Raw genomic sequence first — 21,477 nt, forward strand, 5'->3', positions numbered from 1 at the left:
TTTTTAATGACATCAATAGTAAGCTGATGGTCATCAGTAAAGGGAAGTTTTGATTTGGCAGAGGGCAAGATAATTTGGGGGGAATATATTCCTAAATAATTATTCCTCTGTCTGTTTATTCATGTGACTCCTTTGGGTCAAGCATTGGTGTGAGCTGCCCAGGGCAGCATTTTTGGCAGTAGAGCAATGCAAGAAAATATTGACTCGCTGAGGTAGGGTTGTGGAAGGTGAGGGAGGGAGACTTGGAAAAAATTGCATTAATTTTGCTGTTTTGCCCAATGCCTGGGAAGAAAATATGCTGTAACCATTGGTTATGAAGGTCTTCTCTGGAAGACTACACACCTTAGCCTCCAGGGCATAGGCTCCCATTGTAACCAGTATTTTGTCCTCCAGTTCAACCAGGTGGCTCTCAGTTGGTTCTCTTTTAGCCGGTAAAGAGGATGAACAAAACAGGGTGAAAGCAGAGCGAGGTAAAACAAAGTAAACAAGGAGGAAGGGGGAGGTGGAAAGATTTGTACCGATTCTTTTTGGCCATCTTACATGTCCTGGGGAAAAGGAGGTCATACCTCTACTCTCCCATGACCTTTCTCTCTTGGGTCCATCAACCTCTTCCAAGGTGTTGCCTTGGGGCTTATGGATTTTCTTTTACTTCAGGAATCATTGACTGTAACTTTCCCATAAGTGTGCATGTGTGTGTGTGCATGCATGTGAGGGTAAGAGAGATGCTGTAGTCAGGCAGGCATAGCAATTTTTTGGGTCAGAGATGTAAACAGTAGTAAGAATCTGGATGAATAGGTCCTTCACTTTGAAAAAAATATCTTCACTGGAGCCCAGTAGCTGGCACCACCTCAATAATGTAAGCCATAATGGAGTGGGAGGGATTTTATTAAAAGAAAATCAATAAACATTTTACACTTTGAGACAAGTGTTCCCTAGTGCCATATTGCACTCTCTTCTGGCCTCTTGTTGGCATGGTCAACTGAACAGGAAGAACTGGGCTTCCTCCGCCCTCAGTTGCTGTGTCTCCTTTCCTGCCAGTGTTCTCAGCCAGCCATCATGCCGTGCGCACAGCTCGCTGCACGTCTGTGGTCAGTGGGGAAGTCAGTGATCCAGCTTGTGATGTCATGTTCCCAAAATATTGCACTATTATAGTCATCTCTTGTGTTTATAATCCAGCTTCTCCATGAATTCTTCAAGACTCAAACAATTATGGGATGGGTGGGATTGTCTCCTTGCCAAATAATAAATTACCCTTCCTTGGATTCCAACTTCCACCCTGGACAGGAAAGCTATGGCTCTGTTTCCGTTTACAGATTAAGTAATGAAAATTCACTCCAAACCTTGGTGCTATGCATAATTTTCGTCAGTAGTGTTGTACATTCTTATTCATATTCATAGACTTTTAAACCTCACTCCATCCCCCCTCCCCCCCATCCCACACACACATTATTCCATAATTTACTCATTGGGATGGAGTGAAAAATAATTGCCTCATTTAGCAAAACTTTTTTTTTTTTTTCCAACTGATGGCTTGCAAACTTTACAAATTTTTTGGGAAGTGTTTATGGTTAAAGAGTGTTTGTGATTTCCATTTCTACTTTTAAAATAAACAATAAAACGATGTTTGGACTGATTTTCTCTTGCCTTAAATATGTGAAATATGTGTTTGGCTGAGTGTGTGTGGCACTTAACAGAGATCGGATGAGGTAACTCATGATTTGATTGCTCAGTTCCTTTAACGTTAGCTCAGTGCCTGAGCCTACTAGGTTTATAACCTTTCTGCAGTTTTTCATTGTCATTCATTGTCCTTAATTACATAAGAGTCAGGGTCAAGGCAGAAAAGAGACGAAATGCTCATGTTCAAATTATGTAATTTGATGAGAGTTTAATGAGGAGAATATTTAAAATATGTGAAAAACTTTGGGGGGGGTGGGGCGTGGGAGAGGGCGGAACCACAAGAAAAAGTGGAGAACACTGTGACTAATATTAGAGAGCTATGGTCAAGCAAAGCCTGAAGAGGTGAGGAGATGGAGAGAACCCCTTCCCAGCAGCTGCAACTTTTAGTCACAAGACTCAGCCAGCCTGTGGTGACCTACAGACTGGGGAAATACATCCCTAGCTCCACCTACCTTCACTTTCTAGTGGCCAAACCCAACAGAAACCAGAGCATAAGGGATTCTTTGATGCAATCCATAAAAGCCAACTCTTTCCAATGAGTCATTGAGTAGAGAAGGATGGAGAGTAGAACTGGAGAGGCAGATGGAATGGATCTAGCATGTATTGTTTAATGCAAACCTGTAGTCAATCAATGGTTGGAGGCAGAATGCATACTTTTGCTGTAAACATGTGTCTGATCTTCACTAGATCTACACATTGCATTCATTCAATCAAAATTTAGGAAACACTAAGTTGTCTATAGTACTTCAAAAAATCTATAATCAAAAAAGTATAGTAATGATTATGGCTACTTTGACTCTTCATTTTTTGAGGGAAACACACATCCAAACCTAGCATTATGGTAATTGTGAAAATATGTTTGCAAATCACGACTTGAAAGCTTATCTTTTATTTCTTCATATATAAAATTTATAAAAATAAGCTAACTTTGAAAATCAAAATTAAAAAATTTCGAACATCAATTCTTGAAACCAGTTTTAAATGCAGTATACACATTGAATATCCCTTATCTGAAATGCGTGGAACAAGAAGTTTTTTGGATTTAGATTTTTTTAGTATTTTGGAATTTTTGCATATACATAAGATATCCTGGGGATAGGACCCAAGTCTAAATATGAAATTCACTTACGTTTCATGCTACACCTTAGACACAAAGCCTGAAGGTAATTTTATACAATATTTTAAATAATCTTGTGCATGAAACAAAGTTTTTACTATGAGTTGTCACACGAGGTCAGGTGTGAAATTTTCCACTTGTGGTGTCATATTGGCACTCAAAAGGTTTTGGATTTTGAAGCATTTTGGATTTTTGATTTTCAGATTAGGACTGCTCAACATGTAATACATAGTTAAACTTTGTCTACATTTTTTATACAGTTCAGTTCCTGTATTAGGCTGTTTTCACGCTGCTGATAAACACATACCCGAGACTGGGCAATTTACAAAAGAAAGAGGTTTATTGGACTTACGGTTCCACGTGGCTGGGGAGGCTTCACAATCATGGTGGAAGGCAAGAAGAGCAAGTCACATCTTATGTGGATGGCGGCTGGCAAAGAGAGAGCTTATACAGAGAAATTCGCGTTTTTAAAACCATCATAGCTCATGAGACTCATTCACTGTCACAAGAACAGTGCAGGAAAGACCCGCCCCCATAATTCAATCACCTCCCAGCGGGTTCCTCCCATGCCGTGTGGGAATTGTGGGAGTTACAATTCAAGATGAGATTTGGGTGGGGACATAGCCAAACCATATCAGTTCCCTAACCAAACATACTACATTAATATGAATTATTTGTCCATAAATAATATGTATTTTCATATGTAGTTTACATAGCATGCAGTGTTTATTAAATGGGAAAACATCAAAACTGTATTTGTAGTAAATATTGTTAAAAAATAACTTGAGAATGAACTTAGGGTACAATATGTAAATTATACACAAAAATGCCAAAGTGTTTAAAACTACTTCATGGGAGTGCAGTTGGGATATTACATGGGTAGGGAAAGGGATTACAGAGTATAAAAATAATGGAAAATACTGACTTGGGCCTTTCAGGAATGTCCCCTTATCAACTTAAAGCAATGTACTCTACTAATCTGAAAATGTGTACCCTGGGAGTTAAGGTTAAGGATAGGGAAGGGAAGTTTAAGGGTGAGGATTTACACACTGGTTGGGCAGGTTTGGTTATTTGTCTGTCTGTGTGTTTGTGCAGCTATAGCAGAGGAATCCTCTCCTGGTAGCCCCAGGAGGATTATGAGTAGGTAGAGAGGGGGCAGTACAAGGGCAAGGAATCTAGGATGCTCCATAAAGCCCCTGCCCACATGACTGCTGGAAGCCTGGCCCTTCTCTCCTTGGCTGAGTATCAAGAAAGGGGACAAGGACAACCACTGTTCTACTCTCTGCTCCTATGAGTTTTGACTATTTTAGATTTCTCGTACTAGTGGTATCATGTAGTGTTTGTCCTTCTGTGTCTGTCTTATTTCACTTAAGCATAACATCCTTCTATAGATTCATCGTGGGAGGGGGAAATGGGGAATTACTAGGTAAAGGGCACAAAGTTTCAGTTATATAAACCGAGTAAGTCCTAGAAATCTATTGTACACCATAGTGCCTATAATGAACAATACTGTGTTGAATACTTCAAAATTTCCTGAGGGGGTTGATCTACTATCAAGTCTTCTTACCACCCAAAAAAAAAAAATTAATTAATTAAAATCTAATAATAAATAGGGCAGGAAAACATTTTTGGAGTAATGGATATGTTTTTGTCATGGATTGTTGTGATTCAACACAGTATTGTTAATTGTAACAAACTCATCAAGTTGTATATATGAAGTATGTACAGGTTTTTAATGTAAACTATACCCCCAAAGAAATTTTTTTTAAAAGAAAAGAGGATGGGGGCTAAGGGGTCCTTGCTGTAGTCCCCAGTTTTCATCTGTAGAACCATTTTGCTACTGTCACTGCTCCCTGGGTCTTTGATGTGGTCAGTATCCTGGTCATCGCAGTAAATGCAGTGCCCTGGTCACCTTGGGGCCCTTTGTTCTTTCTTCAGTAGTTTCCCCCACCCAACTACCTTCTCCTGGCTGCTGCTGCTGCTGGGCCTGCTGATACTTGTAAACCCAGATGACCTACACGGGGAGCAGAGACCCAAACCTCAGGCCAGGGTGGCAATGAGGACACTTCCTGTCATGGTGTTCAGGTCGCAGGTACACAAGCAAATGACCCCTTTGGCCCCTGATCATGATAGGGGACATGGTTCCAAAAGGTTCCAGGTACACAAGGTTCCAGTCCCAAAAGGTTCCAGATTCACAAGCAAACGGCCTCTTTGTCCCCTGATAAGATGGTCCTCAGAGACAAATGGCTTCTGTCCTCCTTCCTCACTTCCTCAGCAGGGCTGATTCTACTTCTACATATTTACCCTCCTTTTTGGAGAATCTGGCCCAAGTTATGTGTCTCATGATAAATCTCCAGTTTTGAGTCCAGTCTTTTTAAGGGACTGATCTCATCACATATTTCATATGTTCTTGCTCTCTCTTTGTTGCTGAATTTGATTGAAGTATAAACTAGATATTAGCAAGTAAAAACATTTTATCAAAATGACTACTTCAAATATAGTAATTTAGGCAGAGATGAACAAACAATCAGAAAAGCAAATCTGAACATTTTAAAAATCTTTGTGTTCTTCTCCTATTTAGAATTTTTGTCAGATGAGATCATACATGTAAAGCAATGTATGGTAAATGTGCACCTCATATTTGGATGCCAGTTGATGAGAGCTACCTTCTTCATGAAAAACAAATCAATTATAGACTATGTACAAATAATAAAAAATTTTAGTATTTTTTAAGAGAGAAATTAGAAACATATAACTTCTCTGCCTTTTAAATTAATAAGGCATATACAACTGAGAAATTATAAAAATATAATGATAATAAATATCTCTGTATTATATATAATCAACATGTTATAGTTATTTACATATGTATATATGTATATATGTATAGTTATGTGTGTACATATATATCTGTGTGTGTACATACGTGTGTGTGTGTGTATATATATATAGTTAGTCTTGCCAGATAAGAGACTGAAAATTCATAAAAGGGCAAAAGTTATTTACATATGTATATATGTGTATATATATCTGTGTGTGCACCTATATATCTATGTGTGTACATATGTGTGTGTGTGTGTATATATATATCATTATTCTTGCCAGATATGAGACTGAAAATTCGTAAAAGGGCAAAAATAGAAAAAAAAGAAGCATTGGGGAAATGAAGAAAATAATGATATTTAAGAGAAAAATTGGAGGAGGAACATGAACAAAAATGTATACAGAGAGGAAAGAAGAGATGAAGAGGTGACAGTTGAGAAACAAAGGGACAGAAAGGTCCAGAGAGCTGCCAGCAAATGAGTAAGAGTATCTGGAGAATGAAAAGGAGGAGTTCTGAAGCCACCAAGCTGATATTTACTAGTTAAGCTGTGCTCATTCCTGGGTCACACTGGGATTCCCTAGGGCAGACAGGCTTGGAAAGGGTAAGGGAAGCATTTCCCAAATCCTCATTCACCATTTGTCTCTTTATTAAAACCTGAATCTGACCTGCCTGAGAACACTTTTGTGATTCTCCGTGCTGACCTCTCTTTCCAAATTGCCTTTCTTCAATCCACTTATGACGGAAAGCATTCTTCTCCCTCTTTGCCCCAGGTATAAAAGCCTAGGGATGTCAAACAGATATATGAAATATTGATGTCAGAAAAAAAATCTTCTTTAATTAAAAAAATGAAATGAAATATGATTTCAAGGAAGAAAAATGATATAACTTTCTCTCTTGTTAAAGAAAGAGCATGTTTGTGTATTCTTTAAATTGACCACCACGGTGATGAGCAAAGCCAGTGCTTAGTTTATTTATAATCCAGGCAGAGAAATGTGAGCTGAATAGTTAGCTGAGAAGCGAAAATCAAGGTTTAATAATTGGAGCTTTCACTCTTATAGGGCAGAATTAATCCAAAAGTACATCCACAGTTGATTAAACAAGTCAGGTAAGTCTAAAAGTACCTTCAAGTTGGTTTAACAGTTGGTTAGGAAAGTTTTTTATTTTGATGAAGGTCTGGTGAACAGGTATAATTCTTGTTTATTAGTTTCAGCTGGTTAAAAGCAATTTTGGTTAAACACAGCATTCCATTTTGATATCTACTAGGAAAGTGGTACTGTTGAGAGGACATTTTTCCTTTTACATGGAAAATGTTTCCTTTTGCATGGTGTTCTCCAATAAAAAGATAGTCATATTATTACCTTTTCAGGTCCAAACCATTATTTTAGCTCAGGGTTCCCAAGAAACAGACTCTGAGTTGAGATTTATGTGCATGAAGTTTATTGAGTCATCTCAGGAGTGATACTGGTAGGGAAGTAAATGTACCAGGACTGGGTAGAGGGAGGTGTTGAACTGTGGTGCAGTCACAACAGAGGCCTTAGTCAACTGCAAGAACTGGAAGAGCCTGGCCTTGACCCACAACTGGGTGAGGACTGTCCTTGGCTGATGTCTTAGTTCATTTGCATTACTATAAAGCAATATCTGAGGCTGGGTAGTTTATAAAGAAAAGAGGATTATGTGACTCACAGTTCTGTAGGCTGTACAAGAAGCATGATACCAGCATCTGGTGAGGTCTTCAGGAAACTTCTGCTCATGGTGCAGGGGGAGGGAGGAGCCCTGAGTGTGAAGATCACATGGCAAGAGAGAAAGAAGAGGGGTGCCAGTGTCACCCAACGATCAGATGTCACAGGAACTAATAGAGTGAGAATTCACTCATTACTGTGAATGCAGCACCAAGCCACTCATAGGGGATCTGCCTTCATCACCCAAACACCTCCTAACGGTTCCCACTTCCAACACTAGGGATCAAATTTCAGCAGGAGATTCTAGAGGGGACAGATATCTAAGCTGTATCAACTCAAGTCACTCTTTTAGGCTCAGGGCAATTCCTGAAGATGGGAGGGTGACTCATTTGAAGACCTTCAGCTTCCAAGACTCCTCTCAACTGAGGGAATGAGGTGAGTGGCTCAGGCCTGAAGCAGAGTTATCTGGGTGGAAAGCCACAGTATTCAATACTGTCCATTCCTGGTGCTACTCAGAATCTCTTGTTTTGTATCACACATTTTTAGAGCAGCTCTTCCAGGGTTCTGATTGGTCGAATTTCCTGGGAAACATAGAAGAGGAAGGATATGGGATAAACTATAGCCTCCATGGTTGCAGCTGTCTTACATCTGCTGCTGATGTTCATCATCTCTTTCCTCAACCACTTATCCTGGATTAACCGCACTCCCAACTAGTGCTTCTGGTCTAGGTGACCTACCTGGTAGGAGGACCAAGACCCTTATCTCTCAGCAGTCTGATTCCCTGGTCTTGGCTGCTGCAGTTGTCTATTTACTATTAAAATTGTTCAGAGCAGGCCGGGCGCGGTGGCTCAAGCCTGTAATCCCAGCACTTTGGGAGGCCTAGACGGGCGGATCACGAGGTCAGGAGATCGAGACCATCCTGGCTAACACGGTGAAACCCCATCTCTACTAAAAATACAAAAAAACTAGCCGGGCGAGGTGGTGAGCGCCTGTAGTCCCAGCTACTCGGGAGGCTGAGGCAGTAGAATGGCGTAAACCCGGGAGGCGGAGCTTGCAGTGAGCTGAGATCCGGCCACTGCACTCCAGCCCGGGCAACAGAGCGAGACTCCATCTCAAGAAAAAAACAAAAACAAACAAACAAAAAAATTGTTCAGAGCCTTACAAAGACTGCCCCAGTGGATTGCCTAGTTACCATATGTATTCTTCCAGCTTCCGTTGTCAGATAACAGCTAGATCTGTGCCTAACGATCAGGATCAATTACTCCTGTCAGGATGCTGGCTCCTTTCTGTGCCTGCTAGTCTCTAAACACAAAAATTCCAAAGTAACTGGGTGCAGTGGTAGCTTAAAGTTTAAGAGCTCCCTGTTACGTCCCATGATGAAGAAATTCTCCATCTGGGATTTAGACCCTCAAAGCCCAGAGCTGTGGGAACCAGAAGCACAAACTCCCCAAGTGGGCCACAGTAGGCATAACCACTGCTACTTTCACTCACTGGTTTCTGTACTTGTGTATTTTGTCATGGAGAAACAGCACCATGAAATGATCATAGACTTAGTGAGTCAACATATTGAGTCTGGTGGATGGTGCTCACAGGATATTTTCTCAAAGCTGAAGCCAGTGTTATATTTTTAAAAGATTATTCCATCTTTCTGTCAGGCCTGTGTCTTCTGGATGGTGTAGGCCATGATAGGTCCAGTGGATCTCATGGTCACATGCCCGCTTCTGCACCTCTATGCCATAAAATAATTTCCTTGGTCTGGCACAATGTTGCACAGGATCCTATGCTGGTGGGTCAGATATTTCGTAAGCCCTTGCATAGTGGCACTGACTGAAGCCCTGAAGAAGGGAGAGGTAAGCCCATATCCTGAATATGCATTGATTCCAGTCAAGTTGAGCTGGTGCCCCTTCTAAAGTGGAGGGGGGTTCAGTGTGATTAGTTTGCCTCAAAGTAGCTGGTTGTTCTCTCTGAGGGATGATGCCATATTGCATGCTCAGGTTTGGTGTCTTTTGCTGGCAGGTTAGAAATTCAGCAGTGGTGGGAGCTGGCTCAGTTTTGGTGACTGGCTGTGCGTGCTATTGGGCCCACATACAGCATCCATCACTCCACCATGGGTACTGCATTTACAAGCCCATTGCGCCATCCATCAATGGGATGGCTCATGACACAGTATGGTACCTGTGTTATGTCTAAGATTTTAGTTCTTATAAGGGGAATGCTCTCTGGTAGGAACTGATGTGCAATATCAGGATTTTTCACTCTTTGTACTTACTTTCATATGTTCTTCCATATACCTCTTCCCCAGACCTCCTGTTTCCCTCCAGGGCCCTGGCCAACCAGCCATGCCATTTATCACTGCCTGTAAGTCATTATATATTCTTATGTCAAGCCATCTATCTTTTCGCATAAATGGGATGACTAGTTGCTTCACCTGAAGTTATGCGCATGAGGAGGATTTCTTATTATTCCTGTCTCTAGGACCCACTCCTAAGTAGACTTCAGTGCAGCAGTAGTTTGCTTTTGGCCTGGATGTATATAGCAAGTTGATCCATGCATGAATGAATCTCAGTATTTTCCTCCTCTTTGAGCTGGTCATTCAGTACTCCCATTTTTCCATAGCTGAGTTGAATGAGCGACCTGGTACTGTAATAATAGTAGATAATGTGGGTGATCTGAGCCACCTACTCCTGGCATCCCTGGTACTGCTTGTTCCAGATCTCAGATGGTCCCACTTACTGTAACAATGGCTTAAGCTGGGCTCATTCAACCTTATGACATAGTGATCTGACAGAACTCAGCTCATGACACATGATGATTCATGGACAGGTATTTCTCCACCAGAGCACGATAACCTGCCAGAAAATATTTTTGAAAGGTATATAGTTCCCTCTTGCAGATAGCACAACCTTGTTTCAGAATCCTAGAGTCTATGTTGATTTTCCTATTGGTGCTTGTTATAAACACCACAGGGCATCTTTTCTCCTTCCCTAAACTTCTAATCACATGGAGTGACAGGGATTCTTTCATTGCAGACTGGACCTGCTGCAGCACTGTTTCATGCTCTGGGCCCCATTCTAAGCTGGCAGCATTTAATGCCATCCAGTAAATGGATCACATTCCTAAATGTGGAATATGCTGCCTCCAGAACCCAGAAAGGCCAAATGAAGTGCTGTGCTTCATTCTTAGTGGTTTAAATTATGAAACGCAATAATTTTTTCTTTAGATTGGAGGGGTTATTCTAGCATACCTTGGACCACTGACCCCTAGAAGTTTCATTGACATGTGGGACCCCTGACTCCTCACAGGGCTTATGTCCCACCTTCCTTCTCAGCAGGACCTCTGATGTACCTCCCACTTCTTGCTCATCTGCTTTAATGTGATGCCACTGATATGGTAGACCAGATGATCTTCTACACAATGTTCACACAGTTCAGGTTCCTTTGCATTATATCTGGATAACATTCAGAAGAGTTGAAAGCGTTGGTACATGCCTGTAAAAATGTACTGTTAACCTTGAAAGCAAATGCAAATAGTTTTGAATTCTCCTTTCAGAGAGGGATGGAAAAAATTCATTTGCCAAATCAGTGGCCACGTGTCATGTACTTAAGGCTGAAATATTCCAAATTGGGCACACTGGCTGCAAATAGAATACACTGGATTGAATTTGTGATATTCAGGCACCATTCTCCAGTCTCTGTCTGGTTTTATAGGATCTCAGCTGGTGAGTTAAATGGGGATATGTTGGAGTACACCACCTCTGCCTCCTGCCTCCTTTAGTCTTTAAGGGTGTCCCTTAGATAATTTTGGAAACATAAACACAGCACTATTGTCAGAGCTTTCAAAATTAATATAAATGTAATACCTATTCCTTCTTAAGAATGTGACATTGATTTTGATTTAGTTATGGCTAGAAGGATGGTTTGAAGGTTTCACTTGGGCTTCCTCTCACATAACAGACTAAGAAATCAGTCTTAGGGTTGTTCCAGTTTCCACGTCTGTTCACTCCACTTACACAATTGAGGACAAGGGAAATGAATACTGATGGATTTGTGGGGCCAGTAGACTCTCTGAAAACCAGCCCTGGTCTAGGACTCCTGCTTTTTTTTTTTTTTTTTTTCCGAGACAGAGTTTCGCTCTTGTTGCCCAGGCTGGAGTGCAATGGTGTGATCTCGGCTCACGGCAACCTCCGCCTCCCAGGTTCAAGCGATTCTCCTGCCTCAGCTGCCTGAGCAGCTGGGATTATGGGCATGCGCCACCGAACTCGGCTAATTTTGTATTTTTAGTAGAGATAGGGTTTCTCCATGTTGGTCAGTCTGGTCTTAAACTCCCAGCCTCAGGTGATCTGCCTACTTCAGCCTCCCAAAGTGCTGGGATTACAGGCGTTAGCCACTGTACCTGGCTGGACTCCTGCTTTTTGCTTGTTTGTTTAACTGGGCCTCATGTTTGTTTGTTTGTTTGTTTATTTGAGATAGAGTCTTGTTCTGTCACCCAGGCTGGAGTGCAGTGGCATGATCTCGGCTCACTACAGCCTCTGCTCCCCGGGTTCAAGCAATTCTCCTGCCTCCACCTCTTTTTTGAGTAGCTGGGGCTACAGGCATGCACCACCACAACCGGCTAATTTTTTTGTATGTTTAGTAGAGATGAGGTTTCACCATGTTGACCAGGATGGTCTTGATCTCCTGACCTCATGATCTGCCTGCCTCAGCCTCTCAAAATGCTAGGATTACAGGTGTGAGCCACCATGCCCAGCCTGTATCTTTATTTTCATAGGGGACCATTAGATACCTGGGCTGCTTCATACCCAGGGTATACGTGTCAACTTGTACACTTGTCCATTAGTCTTTAGAATATTTGGGCATCTCTCTCTCTCCTCAGCATACAACTACCCAAGTTAATGGATGTAGGTCCTTTTAATTAAAGACCAGAAAAGTGTTACCATAGACTCTTGTGTTGTTGCAAGATTCTTCTCCTGGGGACTTACCCTCTCCTTCAATCAATGGATTCTGTGTTTGAAAACTGGCTTAGGTCGAGAAACAGAGAAAAAGATTGTGACTTTTTATTGCAACATCATCTCTCATCTCTCTTGATTATCCATCTTGATGTCTTCTGATTCTATTAATTGAGGAATATCTCTTTCATCTGATAACCCATCTTTCTTGTAGGGATGTCATGCTATGTTAACCATTTCCATAGCTCTCTAGGTCAAGTCCCCTTGGCTGTAACTTCAATCTTGTAATAAGTGCCTTCACTTTGTTTTGGTGGTTTAGTGCTGCCATAGAGTCCATATTATTTTAGCATTCTGTAATTCCAGTTACTGTCAGAGTGCCCAATCTGTAAGGTGTTTCCTAGCATTGGGGCTAACCTACAAGGGAGAGCCACCTCTGAACTTTCCAACAATGTTGGTGCTCTTCTCACCAGCACATTTCTTATTGCTTTGGTAAATGAAGTGTCCTTTGGGCCTCTGGCAGATCATAGTCGACTGATGGGTTTTTCAGCTGTACCTAATATAGCAGCTTTAGCCTGCCTAGTTCTGAGATTTGGTTTGCTTCTTCCTCTGTCACTACAATTCAGACATTTCTACTTCACTTAACATGGGTCAATTTTTTTTGTTCAAGTTTTCAAAAGCCACCCTAGTGTTATCATTATCTTCTAGGGTTCTTGATAATGTGTTAAATCCTCTATTATAGGTGAGTGCTCCCACAATGCAAAATTATCTAATTCTAAGTTCTGCCCTTTTTCATTCTTCACCCTCAGGATCCAGTTTCCCCACACTTTCCCATTCCTGCTAGTACATATTGATTAGGTCCTGCAGTTAGTTCTTTTGAGATGTAGTTTTTTTTCACTCTTAGCAGCCTCTTCACCTTCCCTGATCAGGCATATTGCTCTGCAAAGATTATTAGATCATTTGAGATACTACTGGGAAGAGTAGATGTAGTAAAACCCCAAAGTGAAGTCAAAACTATTTCTAGAGAGCAGACTCTTTTCTCCGTCTAAGGCATATATTACATGCTAATGTCACCTTGACATAAATTCATGAAGCAAGGAGGGGCACAATCTGAGTAATTCTGGGAAATTTTAAAGTCTCCTTCTCAGTTGTCTGGGAGCTAGTGTAGTGAAAGAATCTATGTTTACACAAAAAGGAAGTGTAGATAATTCTACTGGCAGAAGAGCATTTTCCGCAATCAACAAGCTAAGCGTAAACAGTAGAGACAATTATTTCCTGTAATGTCACACCGTCGGCAAGATTATACGTTAGGTGGCTTAACTGATTTGTCATTGGTAACTCTGTTAACATCAATCCTATCTTTCAAAAATATTTAAATTATTTTAACTAGTCTTTTTTTTTTCAAAAAAAAAAAAAAACAAAACCCTGCTTGGTGAATATTATTAGCATTAAAATGATAATTTTTATTGGTAAGGTTATGAGTTAATCAGAGGTGGAAATTAACTTTCATGGATCAGCGTTATCATAATGATAGCTAGTTGCCCAATACTTTCATAAAAGAAACCTTCCTGGTGTTCTAGGACAAAGATATAAACCCAACAGGTAAAGGTTCATATATAATTTTGGCCTTATTGAATATAGCACGAACTATCTGAATAAAATATTTTTGTTCTAGAATCAGGATAGTCATAGCAATATGAAATATAAATATCATAGCTAAAAATAGTTAATGTAAATTACAATGTAAATCAGTTGCGATTGTTATAGGTGTCTGTCTCAATTCCAAGGTCTTGGGTTAAGTTGTCTATTCCACAAAGGCATCTGCTTCCAAAATGAAGATGTCGTGGAAGTTATGCCTTAGTTGTTTCATACAGCATGACACGTTTGTGGTAAGAGTTGTTAAGTTGTACTGAGAATCTTGTGCCTTAAATTTTTGATGTTTTTCCCCAGAAGACTGAATGATCTATAGCTTGTAGCAGGAGCCTTCAGATAGATGAATGGAAAGAGCAAAACCTTTCTCAGGATGATGGGGTTGATTGGCCTTGATTAGTAATATATTGTGATTACCAACAATATTAGAATGGAGGAATTTAGAATACAGGGGGGTAATAAAATGTCAATCTATGGGCATAAATCCTTGATTCCCCTGGAACAGGAAGATATTATAGACAGTAAGGGCACTGAAAACTTTCAGAGTCTTTTATTAATGCTGTAAGAGATACTGTAATTAAATCCAAGAGACAAGCATTTAGATTTTTCAGAGATGATTCTAATAAAGTAACTATCTAGATTCACCTAATTTGCAGCACTGTCAGAAATTATAAAGACATTGTTTATTATAATCCAATATAGATGAATATATATGTTTACATTTTGAAGATCTTAAATATTTATAACAATTTTAAGACTAGTAAAATTTGTATAGAAAATTTAGGAAATTTAGATAACTTAGGTTTTCTTTTTTCTGAGACGGAATCTCGCTCTGTCACCCAGGGTAGAGTGCAGTGGCCAGATCTCAGCTCACTGCAAACTCCGCCTCCTGGGTTCATGCCATTCTCCTGCCTCAGCCTCCCGAGTAGCTGGGACTACAGGTGCCTGCCACCTCGCCCGGCTAATTTTTGTATTTTTTAGTAGAGACGGGGTTTCACCGTGTTAGCCAGGGTGGTCTTGATCTCCTGACCTCGTGATCCGCCCGTCTCGGCCTCCCAAAGTGCTGGGATTATAGGCTTGAGCCACCGTGCCTGGCCAACTTAGGTTTTCTATGAGTAAATAAACCCTAGTTTTGCAAAATCTAGAATATTATGCTACCATTTTTACACTGTGAGAAAACTATGGAAAAGACATGTTATCAAACCAGCCTAATTTTCAAGGATTCACTTTAGTCACGTTACCAGGCATGGGTACACGTATCAGTGGAAAACTGGGCTGAATAATTTGTTCAAGGAAAAAGCCAACAATTTGTGTATGTATTAGGGAGTTGGCTTATGGTGGGTTTTGCTAGTTAAAAACTGAAGGCTACATTCTGGATAACAATCTGGACAAGACAGATATAGTCCATAAGTCAGTAGATAGTTGGTTAAAACAAATGCCATTTTTTTATCAGCAAAAGAAGTTTTCAGTTAGGTTGGTGTGGATCTGTACCTGGGTCATGTGAAGGTCTCAGTTGCTCAGCTGCTTCCGCTGGTGGAACGCCCCAACATCACAGTTGTTTGTCAGTTTTGGAGGGCTGGAAGCAGTTACGTTGAAACACCACGACCAGTCTGAGGTCTTCTAGCAAAGTGAAAATGGAAAAATTTTCTTGACACTAGCGTGTACCAAATCACTATGTTATTGCTATCCCATAGGATACCTTTATATGTGGTCCAACAGTTTCATTTTAAAATTTTCAATTTATTTTGCTAGAAATTTAACTTTGCCATTAATTAAACTTAAGATAAACATTTTAGAGATGAAATATAAAATATGTAAAAGTACTTTTTTCAAAAATCATAGGAAGTATTTGTGCAGAAATGTTTGGAGTTCTGTGTTTTAAGATAAATATTAATGAAAGCAAATTGAGTCAGTCTTATTTTATAATTCCGTGGGTTTGTCCCTTGTAATACTTTATGAGCCTTGGACATGCTAGTGGATATGGGAGGTTTATTTTGTTGTTTAAAGTTTTGGAGGCAGGAGGAATATCAGCTCTTGTGTTGGATCAAATCAAATCAAATAGGGAATCAGCCTATGGTCAGAATATTCTCTCACCCCAAACAAAGTTAAATACAGAAATAATGAAATAAATTCAGCTTATTTTAAGTCAAGCCCTTTTTTTCTGGTTTCAGCCAAGGCTGTAAAACTGAGTGCCATTTGGTACTTGCCTTAGATGGCAGAAGAAGTCAGAAGGCAACAAAGCTTTAGTACTCAACAAATCTGGTTTAAACTGTATTCCAAAGGTTAAGTTTGATTGAAAAATCCCAAAGAACAAAAAAAGACCTAATTCCTTAATGTTCTTGGTATTTTCAATTCTGAAGTCAGTTGGATCCAAAGCATCTGACCTCCCATCCCTATTTTCCTCTTTGACAGTGCTGAACTAAACAGCTCTTAAAAATCATAGAGTCCGTTGAAATTCAGTCAGGGCATCTGTCAGTACCATAATAGCAGATTTGGGCCAACATTTAAAAATGAGCAATTTGGAATCTGGTTCATTTTGGCATGCTGAGAGCCTGGCCAAAGTCTTCCCGTAGCAGGTGGTTTAATGGGAACTTGGTTCGTAAAGGCTCTGATGTGCTTCTGTTTATGTCTCTGTGTTAGATGATAAGCCTGAAGCTATGGTTGCTGTGAGTCTGCCAGACAAGAATCTAAAACAAAGCACAGAGTTGATTACCACTGGACTCATTGCCAAGGGTCCTACCACAATACTGCATAAGTGTAGTGCCCAGTGCCCCAATTGTGATTGGCCTTATTGTTTGTTTCTCGTGTCGGTCTAGCTGTCAGTACCACAGTGGATTGTATCTGTTCTCTCCCAGAAACCAGACGGCTAATATTTAGTGGTGAGGTGGGGCTAGATGCACTTACCCTGTATCATAGAGTAGAGCATCACTTAGTCACATATTAGACACCAGAAAGCTTTCTCAGCGAGATGGTGAAAGAGGTTCCTGTTCATAGATCTTGGCAATAAAAGCACTCCTTAGTTTTATATAAACACACATTAAATACATAAATAAGTAAAGTGTTATAAAGACTTTTAAATGCATGGCCTCATTTGATGCTTATAGCCACTTAGTGTTATAGGAGAGGTTTCTATTATTATTCTCATTTTCACATGAAAGAGGAAGTTAGAAGAGTTAAGTGATTTGCCTAAGATCACTCAGCCAACAAGAAGATCCAAGAATGATTCTGAGCTTTGCCATCTCTCCTCAGCTTTTGTTTGATGCACAGCCATCTGATATCTAAGTGGAGAGAATGGTGGCGTGGTGATTGCATTTAAGACTTATAATGACAAATTTAAAACCGTAACATTTAGCAGACCTCTAGTTGTGGCTACTACTGCTGTCGTGCCACAAATTCTAGTGTATTGATTTTTATCCATGTAGCATTTTAATATTGTGGACTTAAAAATGAACATTAGAATCCTACCGTCTTTGCAGTGTCTGTAGAGGTTAGTTTTTTTGCCTGGAAGGATGCTGTGAGGAAATATATTTTCAGGTGGCTTGGGTAAGGCTTATAATGTCTGGATAGCATGAAGTTGGTAATTAGATCATGATGGAATAGCAGCAAACTTTTTTGTTCAATTAATCAGAAAAAACCATGGCATGCCTATGATGTTCAAAGAACTATGCCAAGTTGCTAAGAACTGTACAAGGACTGACTGCCTTCAAAGAACTTACAGTTCCATTGGAGAGATAATACATGTGTACACAAAATAACCAGCCACATAGGGAAGCTATTTATAATGGCAAGGGTAGGTACGAGGCAAGGCAAACCTGTACAAGGAGAGATCACAGTGAGTTGAGGTGATTTTGGGAGACTCTTGTAGATTTTTTAGTGGAAGATACTGTATATGAAATGGGGGGAGGTTTCTAGATGGTATGTTGGGAATGAAGAAACAGCCATATATAAATAAATAGAACTATAAAAGAATAAAACGTATTGTGGATATGAGTAGACCTGTCTCATTCTGGACAGGAATTTATAATACAAAGGAGTGGAAGATAGATGTCAGAAAATTGATGGGAAGATTATGGGTGGCCCTGAATGCCTGCATGAAGAGCTTATTCTGCTAATCTGTAAGGAAAGGAATGTCATTCAAGTATTTTGAATGGGAGGCAGAAACTTAGAAAACATCATTTTACCTGGTGGCAGTGTCCAGGATAGAGTGAGGAATAAAGGGAGAAACAGAGTATCAGTGGAGGGACAAGTTAGAAAATGGAGCAAAAATCTGGATGGAAGGTGACCATCAGCAGAGCGTGATACCAGGCTGGACAGAGGCAGTCGGGTCTCACCTCGGCTTCTGCGGCGGTTTTCTTTCTTCACACAGTAGCCACAAAGTGTCGCTGTAGCCTTTTTTTGCTTCCTGAAAAATGGCTTGGGGGATGATGAGGAGCTTTTCAAATGGCTGCAATGTGAAGTCATTTCTGCAGTTTTGGTGCTATCTTATTTCATATTGAACAGTTGAGCAACATCTTTGAAAAGACCTGCATACTCAACCCTTTGGCCCTCTAGACTCTGTGTCCTCCTGTAAGCTGTTCTCTTTAGGCAGTTGCAAGTCTCAGGTGTTGGGGACTGTGGGGGCTATTGCTGCCCCTGTAGTAGTAAACACACGGACATCAAATTGCAGCGCTTAAGTTCGTGTGTGTGTGTGTGTGTGTGTGTGTGTGTGTGTCTGTATGTGTGTCAGAAGCACTTTTTTTTTTCCTTGGGAAAAGATATTGTCATTGACAGAAGAAGAAATAGCAAGAGTCGTTATCTGGGAGGAGAGGAGCGTATCAGGGGTCCTCAAGACCACCCCAGGTTCAGTGATTCACTAGGAGGACTTACAGGACTCAGTCTGTAGTGCTAACATCAATAGTTTATTACAACACAAGAATACAAAATAAAATCAACAAAGGGAAGGGCTCATGGCACAAAGTCTGGAGGAGGCCAGGCAGAAGCTTCCAAGAGTTCTCTCCCAGGGGAATCACACAGGATGTGCCTAATTCCTCCAGCAATGTACTGTGAAACACATGTGGAAGGAATATGGGACTCAGTGTCCAGGATTTTTATTGAGGCCTTTTTACATAAGCACCCTCTGCATTGCACATAATAAAATTCCAGACTTCCAGAAGGACAGAAGATACTCAGCATAAACTACATTGTTTGCACAAAAAGTTTCTTTTCTTTTTTTAAAAACATTTTAATATAGAGACAAGGCCTTACTGTGTTGCCTAGGCCAGTCACAAACTCCTGGGCTCAAGCGATCTACCTACTTTAGCATCCCAAAGTGCTGGAATTACAGGTGTGAGCCACCATGCCCCACCTGTGCAAACAGTTTAGGCCCAATGAGGCACTCTTAACTGTGCTGACAATTGGAGAAACCTTCCTGAAATCCAAGTTCCCAGATGCCAACCACGGGCCAACCTTGCAAGCAGCTTTTCTTTACTTTTTAAACATTTTTTATTTTATTATTTTTTTTTGAGATGGAGTCTTACTGTGTCATCCAGGCTAGAGGGCAGTAACACGATTTCGGCTCACTGCCACTTCCAGCTCTTAGGTTCAAGCAATTCTCCTGACTCAGCCTTATAAGTAGCTAGGATTACAGGCGCCTGCCACCAAGCCCAGCTAACTTTTCTATTTTTAGTAGTGACGAGGTTTCCCCATGTTGGCCAGGCTGGTCTTGAACTCCTGACCTCAGGCGATCCACCTGCCTCAGCCTCCCAAAGTGCTGGAATTACAGGCATGAGCCACCGCACCCAGCTGCAAGCAGCCTTTCTAAGAAGTCTGATTTGCTATGTTAACTCTTTTCTGCACAGGGAGTGATAATACCACTTAGGTTTTTGAGAAGGAGGTATTGATGGATACATTTTTCAAAACCCAGGAGAGTCTGATCTGAAGGTCATGTCTCTGGAAGTGGTAGTTGAGGTTGGAGCAAAAGTAGTGAAACCAGTCTTGGTCGTCTGTCCACATACAGAAGGCTGGAGAGGTAGAAGAGAACTGGGACGGTGTATTAGGAAATCAAGAGAGGAAAGAGGTTCAAAAGGAGGAAATGCTTGGTAGTATATAAAGTACTGCAGATGGGCAGGGATTATGGGCACTGAAAAATGCCATTGGGACATCATTTAATAATGTTGTGATTGATTTTCAACTTAAAATTATCTGTACACATTAAGTCAGACTTATTTAGCCAGTGCCTTGAATAGCTTTCCTGCCTATCACATCTTTCTGTTTTCTTTGGATCACCTTACAAAAGCTCTGTTTTAACATTTTTTATTGTGGCTTTGAATTTTTTGTTTGGATTTAGATTTCACAGGCAGAGGGAAATGGATGAGCTTTGGGAAGGCTAAAAACATTCTTTGTGCAATACTACTTATTTCTCTCTGGCCATTGTTTAGGGACAGCAGCAGCCGAAAATCACCTCTTCTTGATGGAAAAGTAATTCAGTTTGTTCCTTTAAGAGGATTGGGGTTACCATTTCATTGATTTCATCATTGCTTCCTGGTAAAGAATAAAAATTAAAAGCTGCTTGTTTTGAGTAGAGACATCTCAAGGGGCTTATGAAAGTGTCTGAATTTACTATTACACCCTTGGACTTCTCCAAGACCCTGAGTTCCAGTTATTGTCTCTGAAATTTCATTTTTTTTTTTTCTGGGTTCTCAGATGCTAAAGGTGTATAGAGCCTCTAAGATGAATGATTTTTGTTATATGGAACCATGTGAACCAATAGTGGCTTTTCCTTTGGTTGTAATAAAAATATATCAGAACTACATTTATTTTTTCAAAAAGCTCGTTTTGTGTGGCTGACTTTGAGCAGTAGTGGGCTAGGAAATACCAGCACCTCCTCTCGCTCTCACTCGAAATGCTTTGGGAATAGAAAATCATCGCAGACAGAAAGTGGAGAGTGTGGTGCTAAATGTGGCATTTGCAGTTCTACTTCCCTCCAGTGGTGGGTGACAGTTCTGGCCTTATTCACGTCATTGCACTTCAGGAGGGCAAATGTGTGCTGTAACTGAGCTGGTTTTAAATTCTCTGTCTCTTGTCCTAATATCCCAGGGCTTCCAGCAAAAGTTCTCCTTCCACAGTAAAGAGATTGTGGCTATCAGCTGTTCCTGGTGCAAGCAGGCGGTAAGTTTGGGATGAAATAAAGCAATGTGGGCTCATGTTTTGTCGGAATACACTTATGTCATTATTTGAGTTCCTCCCTGGAAGTAGAAGGCATTCCTAATTTAATGTATTGCTTTTCTCATATAGGATCCTTGGAGGAAGAAAGACAGATTGAAACTATAGAACAATAGCATAGATGAACTGGGATACACTAGAGAGATAAATTAACTTCTGTATTTTATATACATTGGGGTCAAAGACTAGAAAATCCTCCCCTAATTCTAACACTGGGACTAGAATTGAGGACTTCTTACTCCGCACTTTCCCCCCAGTGCCTCTATATTGTTGAGAACTCCTCCTATGGTAGGAAGGTGCAACATTAGAAGCAAAGCGACATACGACATACGAGGTCCCTCCAACACGGGTGGACACGAATCCTGGCTCTTCTGGTTTTAATGTTTAA

General features: G+C 40.5%; 1 protein-coding gene across 2 annotated transcripts in view; it reads left to right on the forward strand.

Moving 5' to 3' along the window:
• DGKI (diacylglycerol kinase iota) overlaps nt 1-21,477 on the forward strand; it is a 312,556-nt gene that overhangs the window by 47,004 nt on the left and 244,075 nt on the right. For both annotated transcript variants that reach the window (XM_033193175.1, XM_033193176.1), the window contains exon 6: nt 20,964-21,035. The gene's annotated coding sequence lies outside the window, so the exon portion shown is untranslated. The remainder of the gene's footprint in view (nt 1-20,963; nt 21,036-21,477) is intronic.

Source organism: Trachypithecus francoisi, unplaced genomic scaffold, assembly GCF_009764315.1.
Source record: "Trachypithecus francoisi isolate TF-2019V2 unplaced genomic scaffold, Tfra_2.0 Lachesis_group4, whole genome shotgun sequence".
NCBI classification, from domain to species: domain Eukaryota; kingdom Metazoa; phylum Chordata; class Mammalia; order Primates; family Cercopithecidae; genus Trachypithecus; species Trachypithecus francoisi.